Raw genomic sequence first — 14102 nt, 5'->3', positions numbered from 1 at the left:
GATATGCTTGTTTCAATTAACTACGCACTCACAATATAGCCTTGAAAATCAGATAGGCCTCTCATTTTGCACTTATAACATATGTTCTATTGCACACAAATCCGTACCTCTAACACTGTAACCAACTTATGTTCGAGGTCTCTGTTTGGGCGGACATTTGTTGTAACCACTCCGTGTTCGAGTCGCTGTTCGTGGTTCATGGTCCTACAAATAAGTATTTTCCTGATACCTGAACTTACCTGGATAGGACAATGAAGGACCTTTCCAAGAAGGGTTACAAATTGCTTCCAAATCGCTCGTCGGTCTCAATGATGAGACGAGCATTAGGCACCGAGAGGTTCGGGTGTCTTGTCTCGAAAACCTCACGGACGATCAGACGGTCATCCAGACCATAACGTACGCAAACATCACTCACACAAACAACGAAAACACACTATACTTATTTATTAGAACATTATTATATGAAAAAATAACGAAGAGGAAGGAACACAACACTGAACACAGAATATGTATGATAATTTCTATCACTAAAATCACACTTTGCCTTTCTAATGCACTGTAGCCCTTTATATATATAAGATTATAATTCAGATTTCACTTCAAATGCTTCTCTCACACAATTGACGCACTTGGGGGATTAGCACTGGGGAAAAGTTGTCGGGACAATTCCATGTATAAATCCAGTTGCAGCGCCAAACAATCCTGAAGCGTAAAGATGAGTCTTCAGCAAATTAAACAAGAAATTCTCCAAAGTAGAATGCTGATGTTGGAGGGCGCGTGTATAACTTTTAAGCGCACAAGGTTTGAGAACCTGGGACTTCACTAGTTGGGGCTAGCCGTAAGAAAACGTCTTTCGCCGGCAAATAACTTGTACCCCTTAACACAGAATCATACTTGATTCCCGACTCAACGTGAGTGGCTGCTTCTAAACCTGGAGTCAAACTCCCTGAGCACCAAAGCTCAAGGTACGGACTGCAATGTTCGACTGAAGAGTGTTGGCAGTTCATTCCAAAAACCACTCAGTTAAATCACCTGTGTGCACATGCAAACAGAATACGGAAAATAATTTATGTTAATCTTAGTCAACTGCCCACAATGGACAAGACACTGCGATAACTCGGGCGTGAGAAAGTATAGATAAGGGCCTGCAAAACCAACGCAACCGGCGTCACTCTGGTCACTTGAATACCTGTTCTGGTCTAGTCTGCTTAATCTATTGCAATGTTTCATAAGCGATTAAAGAAAGCACTTAATTCAGTTCCCAATAACTATAGAATATATACTGTGCATATAATAAGTCAGGGAGAAACACTGAGAAGGTTCGTCGCTGACAAATATTCTCATCAAAAAGCAATGTTTTAAATATATATATATATATATATATATATATATATATATATATATATATATATATATATATATATATATATATATATATATATATATATATATATATATATGAGAAAAAGAGATGAAAGACTTCTTTGTCCAATTGTGTGGGAAAGAAGCAATTCCCACCGAAGAAAGAACTTATATGCGTCGCAGAATAAAGTACAAATCGAAAATAATAATCACTCTTTACGAAATATACAGGGCGTCCACAAAAAGTACTTCTATAACCTGGTAGCGGTTATAACACCACAGAGAGCAGATCTATCAGTGGGCTACTCAACAGCCAACATTATTCCTACGTTGGAATTGGGCGTTTTGCCGAGCATTTCCCAACCAATTTAATATTTCAAACGTAACACGTATGAAAGAAATGAGATTGCGATTGGGAGTACGAAGTTGAAACTATTGGCTAAATGAAAGTAAATTGTTGGGTGATTAACATACACTTTACAAAATAGTTTGGCCAACGTGTATTTCAACTTTACTTTTACATTACTTATTTCGAATCATGCATACCATTAGCCTACCGAGTATGCTGTTAGGGACTACAGCGCTTCGTGCTATTTGCTAACACCGAACACAGTAGAATAAAATATACTTGAAGCACGTGCATGCTGAATTCTGCTAGCTCACACTGGATTTCAACTTTACTTTTACATTACTTATTTCGAATCATGCATACCATTAGCCTACCGAGTGTGCTGTTAGGGACTACAGCACTTCGTGCTATTTGCTAACACCGAACACAGTAGAATAAATTATAGTTAAAGCACGTGCATGCTGAATGCTGCTGGCTCAAGCTCACACAGGATATTATGTGTTGTATTACATAGGTATTACCAATATTTCGATAATTCCCTGTATATCTTTTACCCTTCATGTATAGAGAGTTCTTTCTTTATATTGTTATCGATAAAAGTTAGTATGCAGTAGTATTTGTAGTTTTAACCTCCTCGGTCCCTGCGTCGCCTCCAGGCGACATGAAATTTAGTAGTCCTTCAGTCCCAGGAATAATAATAAAAAAAGAAGCCTTTAGTCCCAGTGTCTTCTCACGACGACATGAAACACTACATTTTCCAACAATTAGTTTATAAATTTGTAACGAAACTTATTGTTGTTGGCTGTTTCTATTTTTAGATCATGGTTGGAATTATTTAGAAAAAAAGATTTGGCAACGTCGCATTTGTTTTTACCTCAGAAAACATAGTGAGAAGTTGACTCTTGGTGAAGACAGAAGTTTTGCCTCAAGCAGACATGGGTAAGCTATTATTTCGAGATTTAATTAATTCTGCAATTGCATGATTTTCTCACGGCATTGTAGTTAAATGTTCATAGTATATTTACAAAGAATCAAAAGATCAAAAATATTACTAAAAGTATCCAGAATCATGTTGCAAGTTTTCGTGTCTTCTATAGGCGACATTGGGACCCAAGCTTGAAACACGGAAATGAAGAGGACATTATACTTTCAATTCTTGCACTTGCATTTAGGGAACTTCAGGCAACAATAAATTCATTTTTCTTATTTATTTTATCTACATTCACTACTAATAATGTTCGGAACATTGTTTTGGAGTTTACGACTTCAATCATGAACTAGTATTATTCCGAGTTTCTTTATGAACTCTTAAATTCACCATCTATTTAATTTTGGAATTTTGAACTTTTATTAAAGGTCTTTAATATTTTAAAATACGGGTTGGGATAGTGGATAGGAAATATAGGTCTATCTGAAGAAATCAAGCCTTGCCTTATTGAAGGTATGATCCCAGTATTTAAATGGTGTGACAGAATTTATACAGAAAAAACTCTCGATCGGGATGGCCGAAACGAAAATCGGACCTGAGTCCTCGCATTATTCGCCATTTAGGGCCCAATCTGTAAAGTTAGTTTGTGATCACTCTCTCTATATATCTCTGTAATCATTATTGTTTTGTTTTTAAATTTGATAAACTGCTTTCACATCTATACATGGTATTAATTACTTTTTATTTCTTTCCAGATTCTAAGAAATTCGTTGACTGGGTAATGGATGAGCTTGATGGTGATGTATCAGACTATGATCTTACTGATGATGAATATAATGATCCAACTTACGTCGAGCCACATAGTGAAATAGGGAGTAGAAGTGCTTCTGAAGAAGAAGATGGCAAAGATCAAGATGGAAGTGAAAGTGAAACATATTTCAGTGTTCCTGATTCAAAACGGAGAAATTTTTGGAAGAGAACTGAGGACTTCAATCCACTGCCACCAGCACCCGAGCATATTGAAGATGAACAAAATCCGGTAAATATTTCTCCTTATGACTATTTCAGTAAGTACATACCTGAGCAAATTTTTATTGATATGTGCACCTACACTAACCAGCGATATTTGAGTGATACAGGTAAGGAATTAAAATGCACGGTTGAAGAAATGAAAACATTTATTGGCGTAACCATTATCATGTCTTATCTAAAACATCCCAGAACAAAAATGTATTGGTCTGGAAAAACTAGAGTAGAAGCTGTAGCTAGTAAAATTACAAAAAACCGATATTTTCAGTTGAGGCGTAATTTGAAAATCAGAGACGATTCTTCAGTGTTACAGGAGGAAAAATGTGCAAATAAGTTTTGGAAGGTTCAACCTATAATCCAATCAGTGCAAACAGGTTGTAGGTTAAATCCAAGATCAAGAGACATATCAATAGATGAACAAATGATACCATTTTGGGGGCATGTATCTACTCGCCAATATGTGAAAGGTAAACCAAATCCTTGTGGTATAAAAAACTTTGTTGCAACAGCACCAGATGGCCTTCCTTTGGACTTTTTCTTATACCAGGGCAAAGGTGACAAAATTCTTGATGATGACAAATTCAGTTATTTAGATATCGGTGGAAAATCGGTAATTAAGCACTGTGAAACTCTACTTAAAGGTGTCACCATTTACATGGACCGTTTTTTTCCCTCAGTTCCACTTCTTGACGTATTGCACTCCCATGCGGAATGCCAAGGTACAGGCACCATTCAGAAAGGAAGAATACCGACCAATTGTTCTTTGAAACCAGATCAAGTTATGAAGAAAAATAGAGGGTCGATCGATCAAGTTGTGAGAAATGATGGTCAAATTGCTGTCGTAAAATGGTACGATAATAGACCAGTGACTCTCGTATCATCAAAAGAGGCTTCAAATCCAATCGATATGTGTAAACGATGGTCAAAGAAAGAGAAACGATATGAAGAAATTCAGCGACCTGCAGTTATTAAATCATATAACAGAAGTATGGGAGGTGTGGATCTTCTTGATAGAATAATTGGCATGTACAGAATATCTGCACGTATTAAAAAATGGACGGTTCGAGTATTGATGCACTTTCTTGATTTCTCCATCGCAGCTTCCTGGATTGAATATAGGCGAGACCAAATAGCATTACAAACTCCGATGAAAGATATTTTAGATTACCTAGATTTCAGGCAGAAGATAGAAGAATGGCTTATTCAAGATGATGGACAGGAAGATACTACTGATCCCGAATACGTTCCTCCTCATTCAGAATCAAGACATCCACGAGCCATCGTACCGCATCCATCTGACGAGGTACGAAGGAAAAGCGTTCTCCATCTTCCTGAATTTCCTCCTTTAGTTAAAAAGAACCGATGTCGCTTACCAGGTTGCTCTTCAAACTCAGCTAGAATAAGATGCTCTACGTGTAAAGTATTTCTTTGTTTGCAGGAATCAAGAAATTGTTTCCAACTCTATCATCTCCTCTAAACAAGGGTAAAAACTTGTGGGTTTACTTAGTGCACTAAACACAGACTGCAAAATTCTAGCACAAATGGTGCACAACATATACTGTAACATGTTTATACTAAAAGCAAATTGTTTTTAACACCAATAAAATGTTGTACAAGGAAACAGCATTAGTTCTATGTGAAAAATCGAAAAATACTTTAGTATTGATTTTAAGTGTACTTTCGTACTTTAGAGTCCCAATGTCTCCTCCAGGATACATAAAGTTCTCCGCAAACCACGTGACCTAAAAAGTAAAAAGATCCATTTTCTTACTAAGACAAATGTAGTTATGTAAATTTTAATGGAGGAAGTAGTTTTTTCAAAACTTTTTTTTCCTTGGGACTGAAGGACTTCAAAATCTCATGTCGCCTCGAGAACACATTGGGACTAAATGAGTTATTTTTTTAAAAAATTCCTGGGACCGAAGAGGTTAAGGCGGTTGCAGTTGTGCTCGCGAATGATTGATGTATGTTGAAACAGTGCTTCATATATCAATACCAAAAACAAGGGAAGACAACCAAAAAGATAAATTTCAATTGTAGTATTCGCTTGATTGACTCGATATACAAGTGAAAAATTTGAAGAAAAGTTTGACGCGGAATCCGAACGCCTAGCACATTGCACACATATGGTTATACGTATACGTATCTCCAGCGCTCAGATGAACTGTATGCTTTGTGGTTTAGTTCGCTTGCGGAAGCTATAGTGAAGCATTTCGCGTGATTTTTCGTTGATAATTTTATGTCTTTTCACATTATTCTACATTATATATATATATATATATATATATATATATATATATATATATATATATATATATATATATATATATATATATAATACCCTTAAATGGTTTTACCTTAAAATCCAGTGAATAGTTAGAATCATTTAGAAAATTCCGGTTCGTTGGGTTCATTAACAGATTAATTCAGTTTCTATAATTTTCAAGAGAAAAAATGAATTTGAAACCGAATAGGGTTCTGGAGCGAATTTAATACGGATTCCAAGGTATCGCTATGTAGTTCGATTCCGCTATGGGTGTAAATTAGGGTGTAGAAGAGAATTAGTTTTGACGCAAAAAGAAACTAATTTTGAACGAGTTTGGTTTACCAAAACTCTTTTATACTGTACATACGTCCGTACGGAAGACAAAAGTCCTCGGCAACTACTAATGACTTATCATCAATTTTGGCCAGAAATATAGAAATCGAGTTCGTTGATGGAAGTGGTATTTAAACCGGAAGTGGTAGAAATAACCCAATTCTGGCTTTTGTATTGATCACTATAGAGAGAAAATAACATATAGTAAGAAGCAGTCTCCTGCAATCGATTAAACGTTCCAAGAATATATTTGATCTCTATCTTTGACACTTTACTAAAAATAGAAATAATAAAAATCCACTATAACTTACGCTTTCAATGTTGATCTATATAGAATAGATGCGTTTTCTTTTAGTTAATTTGCTTTTCTATCAATAGGTACACTTGTGTCCAGGAGCGGGTTAAGGGTGGAGCCCAGACTCCGGGGCTCTTAGGCTCAGGGACCCAAAAATCCCTATCTTTAAGACTAAGATATAGCAATCAACTTATTATATTATAGTATATTATACAGGGTCGTTCAAAATTGACCGGGACTTTTATTTCTTCTGAAGAAACAGATAGCACAAGAAGCACAAAACTATGTCACCTTTTCAGAGTATTCTCCGTGTGCGTCGAGGCACCGTTGCCATCGTTGTGACAGCTCCCTGATTCCTTTGGTGTAAAAAGAACTTGGTTGTTACCGTAGCCACATCGTTCCGCAGTGCTTCATCTGTCGTGGATTTCTTCCCTCCCAGATGGTCTTTAAGGGCTGCAAACAAATGATAATCACTGGGGACTAAATCTGGACTGTAGGTGAATGGGGCAGAACTTCCCAGCGCATTTCGGCTGTTCACAGACCGTCATGCGTGTTCACTTCTGATCAAATGTCAGCTGGCGGGGAACAAACCTTGCACAGATTTTGCGGAAGCGTAAGTGGTCGTGAATGATTGTCTCAACACTCCGGACACTGATATTCACCTTAGCAGCAATATCTTGCACTGTTACTTGCCGGTTCTCAAGAATCATTTGCTCAACACGTGCGATATTCACTGGCGTGACTGCAGTCGGGTGAATGTGTCCATGCGCTTCGTTTGTCACCAGCACCCGTCCTTCGCGAAACTGTTCACACCATTCGTATACTCTTGTCCATGACATCGTTTGTTCACCATACTGTGCTTGCAATCTTCTGAAAATCTCAGCTGGTTTAACTTTCTCCTTCACAAGAAATTTGATTACACACCGCTGCTCTACAGAACACCGCTGCTTGCCGCCATGTTCGCTGCAACTGCTGCGCATGCGCCAAATACGTCATGCCGGGCTCTAGTTACGGTACTCTAGAAGGAATACATTTCGTCACTCGCAAGTTTCATCATGATCCGGCTATTCATCGATTATTTACGTACGAAAATCCCGGTCAACCTTGAACGACCCTTGTAGGCTTCAGACCAATGCTAATTTTTCTCCCGCTCGCTACGCTTGCGGTATCGCTTTTGAAACTCGTTCTTCGGATACTGAATCCACACATAAAATCGTTTCTCGTCTTCTGTTAACGTTTTCGCTCTACGGGATCATTATTAAAACTGTAATAGTAGATTCTTTATTGTATTCGTTGCTATAGAAGAGTAAAGTCGGAGATGGAAACTATTTTTGCATTACGGATACCATATTATTTTAGCATCCTACGATTATACTCCGAAACGAAGAAAGACGCTGATGACTGTAAGAATGAGCGAAATGGTAAAAAAGAGGAAATGGGAGAAAATGGGATATCCCAGAGAAATTCCATGAACATGGTATTGTCCAACACAAAAAATAATATTTATACTTGTTATGCATCCCTTGTTTATAAGACTATATATATATAGTTCGTATTAAACCAAAGTAGATCTCATTCGTTTAAAAGCTCCTCCACTTCCAATATTACTTTTAATAGAATATGATTTTATTGAATTAGTTTTTTATTTATAAGTTTCATACATTTTCAGATAAATAAAATATTCTAAATATAATTTTATTAAACATATATAACTGCATAGCTTAACATTAGAAAAAAAGTTTAAGTTAAACACCGTTTTCCACCTATTGCACTGACATGTAGCTCCATAATTTGTAACGTTTCCTGGGAGGAAGAGTATTATTATTTGGACTACCTAGGAAAATACATTTTTGGGCTCTTATATTAAAATACACAATAAGGGCTCTATAGAATTTAAAGCATTTTTTGTTACTTCTAGAGTCCACAGTTGGCTTTACATTGAAGTAGAACCTAGATTACATTTATGCTTCATCTAGGGAAATATATATTGTTCAAATGATGGGGCGGCAGTGACATCTTAAATTATTTTCAATTCTTTTTTAAGTGGTGTTGTGTCCCATTCCATGCTTAATTAATCAAATGGAGGGAACAAAGTTTGATACAACTTAAGGCCTTACGTAATATATATTATTTTATGACTAGATATTTTACTCAAATGGGCTCAGATCACATTTTCATTTGTTTTTTCTTTTTTTATGTGGAAAATCTATCCCATGCTTCGTTCATACATTTATGTTCGCATCGTATCATATTAAGTGAGGAAAAGTTTTCTTGAAGTGGGACCCGTATAGAACGGCGAGAAGCTTGAATAGAAATGGAGCTGCCCCCATACGTCAAGCGAGGACACTACAGACGCTCTTTGTGATTTAGCGAGTTCTCATTAAATTGCAGGTAAATCAATCTACAGTACTTTGAATATATTCTGTGGCCCAGTCATTTTCAACTTAGAGGAATCAAACCTAGAAGAACTCAAATTTGTATGTTCCTGATATAAAACGATTCCTTTGGTATGAAGGATGTCATCATGTCATTATTATTTTTTCTAACTTATGCTATCAACTCTTAATATAATTTTTTTCCATAGTTTTACTCAAAAATGTCTTGTTTTCTAGGGTGGATTCGACCACCAATATTGGGATTTAACATTTTCCATTTTCCACGAAATATACCACTGTACTATTTTATTACTGAGAGGTACTGTTCTCTTGATAGTTCTTGTAGAAGGATCGTAAATGAAGTATGCAATTTGCGTTTTATTAAATCCTTTTCATAGGATTACTCCTTAAAATGCAAACCAGTATTTAGATACAATTATTGCGATGGTGCAGTTATCATGTAAGATAATTTTGTGACTTTACACACAAAAAGAATATTGACGAATCCATGAAAAAATTGTAAAATGTAAAGTTTGGATAGTCCCAGGATTGAAAATCATCTTTTCTACTCATACTGTGATATGGATTGCATTAAGTTGTGCAATGTAAAACAAACATATGTAGAATGTAGATAAATCAGTCTGGGACAATTGAATAAAGAAAAGTGGCTATTACACTGCAATTGTAGACTTTAACGGTGGTGACTCCAGGAAAGAAAAGGAATGCCTAACAAGGTGCTAACTTTCTGATTTATGTTGTTTTAAGTAAGAAGTAGGATCTTCATTAAGTGAAAAATGATATAAATACATATGAATATAAGCTACTGAGATTCTAAGAGGGAAAACTTTTAAAAGAATCGTATTTTTCCTCCAGCAGCCAGTTACTGTTAATTTAAAAGGTGTAAGAGTTATTTCAACATAATAAAACACAAACATTATTCTTGCATTTTAAAATTTCAAATTTCTTTTCCTGGCATAAGGTAGAACTGCTATAAAGTTAATTTACAATAGTTTTTGTGTCTAATTTGAAAATAGAGGAACGCTTTTAGTTTAATGTTCCACGATTATGCACCAAGGTTAAGGAGACGATGATAATGGATTGATAAAATGGTAAAATGTAGAAAGTGGAAGAAAACCCACGCTCACGGTGTTTAACCACCACGAAGTCTAGTTTTCGGGATCTGGAAGGGACATGGGACAATTCACTTCAGAAATCAAACAACGAAAGAGTGCATGCGCAACAGTGAAGAGAACTGACTTGTCTCTCAGTGTTTATTTATGCGTTCATTGTGCAAATGTTTTTAATAAAAGTATATATTTTACAATTCTTAAAAGGGATAGTATGTTTAAAAACATATAATTAAATCTTCAGTAATTGCAATTAATTTCTAATTATATTTTATTTGAAAGGACGAATTACTGCCAGTCATTACTAGAGACATTTAGATTTTTCTGTGATACAGATGATTCATAAGAACGTCACAGTAAATCAAAATGGAAAATCAAAGTGTCTATTTACAGTCGGACCTTGTAGTGACCCAGCTAGTCAAGCGTGGTTTGAGGACTATCAGGATGCACTAAAAAAATAATTTCTCCAAATTTACTCTATAACAAGAATAAATTGTACATTTTAGTTTTATGATTAGTGCCATCTACCAATAATGATGGAAAATCAGCAATTTGAAACGACTATATTACACAATTCTTCCTAATTTATGCTGCCACTTTGTATAAGAAAACAAACAAGTGAAATTCTCATAACCAATGTCTCATAACACTCATGGAAATATATAAGTTGAATATAATGTTCTTTCATTACTTTCAACTGGATGCTCTGTGACGTCACATATTGGTTCTCCACTTTTCAGTAAATTACACTGAGAGAACAAGGAATAAACATGAAAACTAGCTTGAGAAATAACAAAAATGAGGAACAAGATACCGATTTTGGAAACGTACTTCTTGTGGGTCTAAGATTATTTGTACATTGTCAACATTGTTTATTCCATTCTACTATCACATTATTTCCTCTAATTTTGTTCTAGTGTTTCTTCCTTGTCATTTCTGTGACTGAAAAAGTGTGATCCTATGTTGTAAACTGATCAGTTGAAAGGATTTTAAGCAGTAGATGGAATAGATACAATACGAGCAATTATTCGCCAACAGTGAATGAACTGAGAGAATGGAATACTTATATGACATTTTTCGACAACGAAGCTAACGAATGTAATACAATATAAGAATATATATATATATATATATATATATATATATATATATATATATTTACATCAGCTAATGCTTCTGGCAACAAATACTATTCGAAGCTTTCTTGCACCCACTGGAAAACGTGAAGTATATTAATATTTATTTGCATATATTGTTATTGTAGACTGTTCCCATAATGCCCACCGACTTCGATTTTACAAAATTTGAGAAATAAATTTCACTTTTTATTTAGTGGTCAATTTGAAGGCATTTTGTTATACTACCATTAAGAAACCCATATACATCATATTGCGAATCAATCATTATGGAACAATCTCATGTGTGACACGCAGCAGTGGTACCAATCTTTGAAAGTTTCATTTACAACTTTTTTCTTTTTTCTTTTTTAACTGATTTTGTGAGTAATGGTGCATTCAGTATAAAGGTACAACAAGATATTCTCTTTCTCTCTCTCTCTTCCTGTGTGTGTGTGTGTGTGTTTGTTTGTTTCTAGTTTCCGGCGTAAGCGTGTGGATACTACCAGGTATACTTTCGTGTGTACAAATGCTAGTGTGTGTGTGTGTGGCGCGGGTATATGAACTATTAATTGGGATCGCGTAGTGGAACTTATCAATATTAGTACGTACATACAAACGGCTGTTACTTCACACGATAACTTTGGACGAATGCGAATTTTTAAATTCTGCTTTTTGCAATAAATAAGTAGAGTGATTCCTCTCGAGGGAGTTCCCCTAAATGGTAGCCCCTACCATGTCCAATTAAATCACAAATTGCCGCAATCGTTTGCACATTGTTTGTACACAAATGTATAGGCCAAATTTTCGTTTGTACACTATTAGGGGCGCCGCCAGAACGAAAATAATTGGGGCTGTTTAACTGGTAGCCCCCCCCCCCACCAACATGTTCTATTCAATCACTAATTATCGCAATCGTTTGTACTTCGTTTGTACAGAAATGTGCAGGCGAAATTTTCGTTTCTACACAATTAGGGGCGCCGCCAGAACAGAAAAAAATGGGGGCTGTCTAAGTGGTAGCCCCCCACCATGTCCAATTGAATCACAAATTGCCGCAATTGTTTGTACTTCGTTTGTAGAGAAAAGTGCAGGCGAAATGTATGTTCGCACGCAATTAGGGGCGCCGCCAGAACGAAAAAAATTGGTGGCTGTCTAAGTGGTAGCCCCCGACCATGTCCTATTCAATCACAAATTGTCGCAATCGTTTGTACTTCGTTTGTACAGAAATGTGCACCCGAAATTTTCGTTTGTACATAATTAAGGGCGCCGCCAGAACAGAAAAAAAGGGGGCTGTCTAAGTTGTAGCCCCCCCCCACCATGTCCAATTCAATCACAAGTTGTCGCATTCGTTTGTGCATCGTTTGTACAGAAATGTGCAGGCGAAATGTTTGTTTGAACAAACTTAGGGGCGCCGCCAGAACGAAAACAAAGTGGGGAGCTGTCTGAGTGGTAGCTCCCCGTACGATGTCCAATTGAATCACAAAGTATCGCAATCGTTTGTACATTGTTTGTACAGAAATGTGCAGGCCAAATTTTCGTTTGTACACTATTAGGGGCGCCGCCAGAACAGAAAAAAATGGGGGCTGTCTAAGTGGTAGCCCCCCACCATGTCCAATTGAATCACAAATTGCCGCAATTGTTTGTACTTCGTTTGTAGAGAAAAGTGCAGGCGAAATGTATGTTCGCACGCAATTAGGGGCGCCGCCAGAACGAAAAAAATTGGTGGCTGTCTAAGTGGTAGCCCCCGACCATGTCCTATTCAATCACAAATTGTCGCAATCGTTTGTACTTCGTTTGTACAGAAATGTGCACGCGAAATTTTCGTTTGTACATAATTAAGGGCGCCGCCAGAACAAAAAAAATGGGGGCTGTCTAATTGGTAGCCCCCCCGCCATGTCCAATTCAATCACAAGTTGTCGCATTCGTTTGTGCATCGTTTGTACAGAAATTTGCAGGCGAAATGTTTGTTTGAACAAACTTAGGGGCGCCGCCAGATCGAAAACAAATTGGGGGGCTGTCTAAGTGGTAGCCCCCCCCATCATGTCCAATTGAATCACAAATTGTCACAATCGTTTGTACTTCGTTTGTACAGAAATGTGCAGGCAAAATGTATGTTCGTACACAATTAGGGGCGCCGCTAGAACGAAAACAAAGTGGGGGACTGTCTAACTGGTAGCCCCACACCAACATGTTCTATTCTATCACAAATTATCGCAATCGTTTCTACTTCGTGTGTACAGAAATGTGCAGGCAAAAGTTTCGTTTGTACACAATTTGGGGCGCCGCCAGAACAGAAAAAGGGGGCTGTCTAAGTGGTAGCCCCCCACCATGTCCAATTCAATCACAAATTATCGCAATTGTTTGTACTTCGTTTGTACAGAAACGGGCAGGCGAAATGTTTGTTTGTTCACAATTAGGGGCGCCGCCAGAACGAAAACAAAGTGGTGGCTGTCTAAGTGGTAGCCCCCGACCATGTCCAATTCAATCAGAAATAGTCGCATTCGTCTGTACGTCGTTTGTACATGAATGTGCAGGCGAAATGTTTGTTTGTACAAAATTAGGGGCGCCGCCAGAACGAAAACTAAGTGGGGCTGTCTAAGTGGTAGCCCCCGACCATGTCCAATTCAATCACAAATTGTCGCAATCGTTTGTACGTCGTTTTTACAGAAATGTTCAGGCAAAATTTTCGTTTGTACACAATTAGGGGCGCCGCCAGAACGAAAACAAACTGGGGGCTCTCTAAGTGGTAGCTTCCCACCAACATGTCCAATTGAATCACAAATTTTCGTAATCGTTTGTACATCGTTTGTACAGAAATATGCATGCGTAATTTTCGTTTGTACACAATTAATGGCGCCGCCAGAACGAAAACAAAGTGGGGCTGTCTAAATGGTAGCCCCACCATATCCAATTCAATCACAAA

Source organism: Thermobia domestica, chromosome 12, assembly GCF_964235325.1.
Source record: "Thermobia domestica chromosome 12, izTheDome1.hap1.1, whole genome shotgun sequence".
Classification (NCBI taxonomy): Eukaryota; Metazoa; Arthropoda; class Insecta; order Zygentoma; family Lepismatidae; genus Thermobia; species Thermobia domestica.
The sequence above is the reverse complement of the archived record's forward strand: the minus strand, read 5'-3'. Positions refer to the sequence as shown.